This window comes from Dreissena polymorpha, chromosome 6 (genome assembly GCF_020536995.1).
Source record: "Dreissena polymorpha isolate Duluth1 chromosome 6, UMN_Dpol_1.0, whole genome shotgun sequence".
In the NCBI taxonomy this organism is placed as follows: Eukaryota; Metazoa; Mollusca; class Bivalvia; order Myida; family Dreissenidae; genus Dreissena; species Dreissena polymorpha.
In genome coordinates this window covers 79,694,055-79,701,554 of record NC_068360.1, presented here as the reverse complement: position 1 = coordinate 79,701,554, position 7,500 = coordinate 79,694,055, and the positions used below count along the sequence as shown (strand labels likewise).

Sequence of the window (7,500 nt, the reverse complement as noted above, 5' to 3'; positions counted from 1 at the left end):
TTCAAACGAGTTCAGTCTACTCGCAAATTAAAAACATTTAACAAGATTTAGTATGGTTAGATTAATTTGTTAGTGGATATGAGTACAATCATATTAATATTAATATTCTGCTAAAATATATTTGTTACAATTTAAATATAAATATATATATATTTCACACAAGACCGGTTTTTTGCTCTTTTTGTAATTAACAGGCCCATTTTAAACTACTTCACCATAATAAAAAGCCCTCTTGTTTAAAACACTTATACAATTTCCTGAAAAATGTCTTCAATATTTAGCGCTGTATGAACAAACCGTTTTATCACTAAAGCGCCAGCCACAAAGACACACTGTTTAATTAATGCTATTTATTTCGTTTCAATCTGCACCGACCTTTATTTTACATGTAGGAACAGTTATATTATAGATATGTACAAATATATATTTTGAGCGCTTGACATTCAGTCGTAACTTAAATTTATCGTGACCTCTTTGGTATTTAAGACTAGAGTCCAGATATATTACTTTAATTCAATTAGAGCTTTTCCAAGGGTGGTATAAAAAAAAAACTACCAACCCATTTATTTTCATTACGTTACAGAAAACATAACAATTTTGGGACCTAATGTATCATGATTGTTCAATTTAACCACACATGTTTTCATTCGCACAACACCACAGGAATAAAAGTATGTCATTTTCATATGTCTTCGGTGAATTTGGTTAAGACATTGGGGTAGCAATTCTTCTTTTAAATATGAGATTGGATGTTTATACTCCCCAATAGACTGAGATTGTCTAAGAAATATATTTATTACATTTGAGACATAGTGTCCATGCTGAATGCTCATTTAAGCCAGAAAGCTTCGTTTAATACTTACAAATAATATCATAAAATTTCCATAAACATGCATATTTTCTTGCCAGTCGGTTCGGAAATAGCAACGGCAATTAAATCTGACCTATATTGTATAGAATATTAACTTAAGAAAAAATCATAATATTTTATTTATGTTCATTGTTGTAATAAACGTACTGAACTCGGTAAAGGGAATCCAGGAATGCGACACTGGCTACAACATCGAGTGGATATTTTTCCGTGAGATATTCAAATCCAGCTGGCAATTGAATACAGTAGCTTTTGTTAGCCTAAATACAGTAAGCAAGCTGACAAATTATCAGCATGGATATTCCTGCTGAACTTTATTCAAATGATTTAAACCTTAAATCTTATATTGGCTAATTGGTATATTTTCCGTACTTGCTTCCTTTTATTATGATAACAATCAGGTCAATAATATTCTTTCTCAGACATTTGTATGTGTTGCGGTAGGTGTCATGTCCAATGGTGTACTTTGCAAAAAAATATTTGTAGAATGTCACATTAAAATGTCACATACCAAACATCATGTGATACCCTTTCAACCCCAATCAATCTTTGTAAAGGACAAGACAATACTGTTGTTTCACAACATATGCTGTACATCTGACCCATGCGGTGTTTGCGAATCAAATTACAAAAAAGTTATTTACTGTATAAATGTCTGTAGACGTGTCTGCAAATCATGTGACCACTGGGAGGCGGACCGTTTTGACCCATTATTTTAACAAATTTTCTACAGAACCTCTATGGTTAGAAAAATGCCAACTTGTTTGGTCTTCATGACCTAAAAATCAAAAAATCGGAAAGATTTTAACAAAAAGATTAGAGGGTCACGTCAGGAACAAGTCTGTGAAGTTATTTACAAAAACAATACTGCAAGACTTAGGGAAAGGAGGTGTTGTGTGAGACAAAATTATCGGATACACACGCGTACAGTGGACAGCATGGCATAACTCGCAGCTCGCAATGCTTTTTTGCTAACACGAGATATAGATCGGCATGTATAAAACAATAATAAATAATTTTGAAACTATAATTAACGTTCAAGAGAAAAGATACTTTAAGATCAACAAAATTCAATGACTAATTACAATTTCTTTTTGCTTGTCGAGTCGAAAACTTATGATTGTATCAAAGACATGTACACTGTTGGGAAATCCTCACTTCTGTGCAGATTTCGTCATAAGACGCATACTGGTAGACACATTTAAAAGAAGATGAAATTACAAGAACACAGTTTGGTATGCATTTGAATTTAAAACTAACATGGTCATGATGAATTGGGTGGAAAAAAAAGAATTTTAAGCATAAACCGATTAATATCAAAATGCTTTGGTTTCAGAGAAGACGATTATTGAAGTTCGTATTGATAAAAGGTAATGTTAGCCCTGCGGCCTGCATATGAAACAGACCAAAAAAGTACGAACAACTTTGGAAAACAGTCGCCCTCATGATCATTCATATTAGTTTCTGTTAAATCCGCTACGTGGTTAAGAAGCAAATGTCCTTAATAGACATAAGATCGCACAAGCACTGGCGATTGAAATTACGGTATCTTGAAAGCATGCATTTGTGAGATAATAAATCTGGTAGAGGATCATACCATGATACATGCCAAAAGGCAAACATTCAGGCCTTCAAAGAAGATAAAATAATTGTTTTGACTTGTTTTATACATATAACGGAAAGAAGTAACATGTCTTATTAAATCCTCTTTCAGTTTTTCTCAATCTCTGGGCTAAGAAACCAAATTATTCAAGTAAACCGAGCATTCAATGTGTAATCCAGGTTGTAAAGTGCAATGGTCTAGAAGAGTTCATTTTTTAACAAAGGAGCGCTGTAAATTGATAAAAATATAATTATTAAAATACGCAAAAAAATCATAACGGCTGTTTTCATTTGATTATAACATGTGAACAACAAGCCGCCAAATTTTGAATTGTAAGCTACGCTTCTTATTGACAAATATAGAAAAACTGAATATGCATTTGGGCAGCTTGCCACACCTTTTGCGGCTTAATATTACAGTTATGAACGCTAAATTAACACCCTGATTAAGAGAGGACATACAAAATCACACACTTTCATACCTGATAAAAATTACTAAAGAATTTGGCAAAAAGTATTATGTTCTTAGTGCGTCATTAAGTGTTACTGAAAGACATGTCTATTCAAGATATTGTATTGTGAGTTGGTCAATTTATGAGTCCACAAAGATCTTTAAAAAGATAAACATGTCTTACACGGAGTTATTTAAAACAGTTATTGACACGACACAGAGATTTTTTAAACAGATATTGACACGCTTGATTGTTCTTATAGAAATATTTCAAACTTACAAAGAAAGGGAATATTGCATAGAAAAAGTCGGAACGATAATTTCCATAAACCATATAACCTTATTTCAAGTACATGTATGTCAAGAACGTGACTTATATCCTGAGATTGATTTGTCAGCAATGTTCAAGGTGTGATTCAAAAGTGGACCATTGGCAATGAAAAAATATCTCGTAAACTAACACTGTATGGTGTTTATATATTTGAAATTTCAATTTAATTTTGTAGCGACACATTTCAGTAATTTGCTTAAACATATATGCATGTATCTATCTATGTATATATCTATGTATCTATCTATGTATCAATCTATGTATCTATCTATGTATCCATGTATCTGTGTATCTATGTATCTATCAATCTATCTATCCATCTATCTATCCATCTATCATCTACTGATCGATCATATCCAGGATCATATCCATCGCGCGATCCAAGATCCTCCCGCCCTCCCGCACGAAGCCACATGAACACGCACCCCCCACACCAGTCCATGCCAGACCGCCCATCTCTCCAAGACATCATAATCCATCCATCCCTCTCTCTCTTCTCTCTCTCTCTCTCTCTCTCTCTCTCTCTCTCTCTCTCTCCTCTCTCTCTCTCTCCTCTTTTTCTCCTCTCTCTCTCTCTCTCTCTCTCTCTCTCTCTCTCTCTCTCCCTGCGAACGAACACAAGTAGAATATGTACATTCACACAATAAACGTTCCCAAGTAATCAACGTATGCAGTAAAAACAAAACAACATTGTAATTATGTTAAGGTTTAAATCTAGGAGTCTCGTTTCTAAAATTTATGTTTAGGCGATCTTTAGAGGACGTAGGGCGTTTAGTCATGGGGGCGTAACTTCCATGTTCATCTCTGTCATTAACTATCAAGTGATTACTAATTTCGTTTTTTACACAACGCCTTACTTAAGTATCAATGCGTTTTGATACGGTGTTTATCTGCAACGCAGGGAGCTTCAAGTTTTTCTTTGTCGTAGGCGTAAATTTAAAATGAAATGGGAACATAAGAATACATAAAGAACTTAATACGCAATTTCAACCAACTGTGAGAAACATTATAAACAGTATAATATTAACATCTCAAATACGTTCGTTCTCGTCTCGTCTTCAAATATTGCATACAAGCTAAATGCTTATTTTTTATATTGTGTAAATCTACACCTGGTTGCGAAATAAATATTGAGGGCAGAGTTACAAATACAAAAAAGATAAAGCCCTTGGGAACAAATTATATATTGTTATTGACTGTTCAGGAAATTACATATCCAATAGCATATAATTTATGTTTTTCATTATGATAATATTAATATTCTTATAATATTATTGTATATTTACCATTCTACATTTTCACGTAAATGGATTTTAATTTACATTCTTAAACATAAGTATAGTAGTTATAATAATAATAATTCGTATTAACCACAATGTACGTCCATTATGTTTTGAGCTGAACATAAGTTGCACAATGTTAATTAGTATAACTTCATATTGCTCTTACAAATTCAAATAACCGTACTGAGCTTATGTATTGTTACATACCTGATTTCGTTTCTTCAGACAAGGTGTGTACCTTTGCCTTTTAGGATTAAGCAAGGTTTGTAGAAAACATACTGTTTTTTGTCCGATACAAACTGCTTAAATTAAACACTTTCACGTCATTCAAATAATTTCATGTTCATAATCCAACGCCTAATCAAGACAAAATACTCACAAAACATGATATGAACTAAAAGCTTAAAACCAATATTCCGTAGGCAACTATACCGATGCGTAATCGTATAGTTAAGACATTACTGTTATTATAATATGGTGAATTTGACACTCCATTTGCTTGGTCACGTGATATAAATACGTTCTTTGGTTGGCCGCTGGGGCGTTGAACTCGGACCATATTTGGAGAATTTACGATCGTATAAAAATACGTAATTATTGATGAAACGGCCCCCTGGTTTGGATGTTTATGTTTATAAATAGATTTCTATGAAGAACATTATGCATCAAAGCGTTACACTAATTAGAAGTGAGAGGTTTTAATCAATGGCAAACATGTTTAAACGGATATAGAAAATACACGTTAAGAACGGCTTCGATTAAATTTTTACGTTAAACTAGTGTAAACAGCGACGATCAAATTACAATGCGGTTTCTAGTTCCTCTTTCTAATAAGCAAACTTGTGTTGTTTATAAAAGAAAATTATTTGTGTATCAAGGCCACGATTTCATATACAGTATTATGTTTAAAAAAAAGATAATTGAAAAAGTATGTGATGAAATTGTAGATAAACAGACAAACACATTTGTAGAAATAAGAAAATATGTGTCTACAATCACACAAAGACGGGTTAATAAGCTCTATATTGTTTCACTGAACCATCAAAACACGAAAAAAGTCAAACCAGTGTTTATCGTCAATCCAAGGGATTTCGCATCACTTCAATATCACCTCCTGTTACAATCATTATCGCTTAACAAACGACCATACACATGGACCATGTAAAGAATATCGTAATCAAGAAACAACAATATAATGTGTATATATACGTAAAAACAAAAGACTCATTATCTCGTGCAATCACAATATTACACCAACATTTATTATCTCTTAATACAAACTTAAAGCATAAAAAATAAAAACTTCAGCCATAATTCAAATCGTCCTAATGTTCGTGAGTTTAATATGCTAATTCGGTATTATTCCTATGATTTATGAATAAGGAAACATACCAGCATTTACTCCTTTAATACTAGATTACAATAGCTACCCGGTCGTCTACCACTATGGAATGCAGTGCGCCCGGTCGAATGTCGAGTAATATTGAAGTCAGGTAATAGGAGAACCACTTTTGAGGCGAAGCTATTCAACAAGACCGCCGCTTTTGTAACATGAAAACCATTAATTATTCTCAAGTGTGTTTACCAGTATGCGGAACATAAAGAAACTGATTGACACGATTACGTGGAAAAAGTCGTTCAAAAATAAATCGGAAAATACGCACAACCATGATAAACCAATTCAAAACATTGCATTAAGAAAACTACTTTAAAGCGGTATGTGTTCTTACATCAATGCTATTAGCATTGATGTCATGGACATCATGAACATACAGTTAAATGAACATTACTCATATTTATATCAAACGAAGTGTAGACGACAATCATAGCATACGTCTGGCCCAACCACTTAACATTAACATCACGATATATATGAGTATTCTTGCAAACTATGAATGTGCAGTATGCGTTATGCATGCTATCTATATCCGATACCTTTACTGTACAATTACTACTGTATTTGCCGTCTCTCCCTGCGTCGAAAACACTATTTGTATATAACATTAAAATATTGAAATAAAATCGTATCTCTAATACAGAGTGCACTGAACACATGCAAAATATACAATACTGCATGTTGTTATTATTTCTAATGACATTGATACAATAGAAGGTATATTGATAATACGAATGCTGGTATAAATAATATTAAGTTACTCATCTACTATTATATTCCATTATATCAAGACTCCATACATCTACAATACGGTATAATTTAAATACGCTTACTTAACGCCGTCGCTTTAAATAAACGCAATCAACACTCTTTGTTGTTAACACACTTCATAATTCGTTTCAAATACACCAATACATCAGAGTTTTTAACCATTTTAGAATTCTAAGATAATGGTTTTAATTGGTTCACAATGATATATATATTTGTGGTATTTGGATTATGAACGCAAGCAAATTATCAATAGAGTGGTAGTCCCTTGGGTATGTTTCAGATGACAGATATTTGTATATAGAGGTTAGTCCGTCGAGTAGAATGAATTCTGTTTTGATAATTGATGCGCTAATTAAAATGCATATATTTACATACATGTAACAGGAAATTATACGATAAGGTGTCGGTCACTTAACATATTACCAGTCAATATAAGGTCAAATTCGGCATTACGAATTAAAACTTAAACTTTAATCGAACCTATTGCAGCACGTTTACAGAAATAACACAGATGAAATGCCCAATCACAGAGCATGGTTACTTTGCGTTATTAAATATCTGCATCACCGTGATGTCCTGTGTCGTTTTCTCGTATAAATTATGGGCGAACAAAATACTTGCTGGCTTAAAATTATAACATAATAAATTTTAGCGGACGAAGAAACTGGAGAAGATGCTAGACAGATGCGCAAAGACGTATCTATATATTGTTATATATAGTGAGTGATCGTTTTTTATTTAACATATATAATTAAAGTATACAAAATGCATCTATAAAAGATTTATACACTGCTG

At 32.7% G+C, this 7,500-nt stretch overlaps 2 protein-coding genes across 2 annotated transcripts in view; one reads left to right on the top strand and one right to left on the bottom strand.

Annotated features, from left to right (window-relative positions):
- Positions 1 to 7,500, top strand: part of LOC127835053 (uncharacterized) — a 443,836-nt gene that overhangs the window by 94,665 nt on the left and 341,671 nt on the right. The window lies entirely within an intron of this gene.
- LOC127835046 (perilipin-4-like) overlaps positions 1 to 7,500 on the bottom strand; it is a 438,066-nt gene that overhangs the window by 424,302 nt on the left and 6,264 nt on the right. The gene's annotated exons all lie outside the window — the stretch shown is intronic.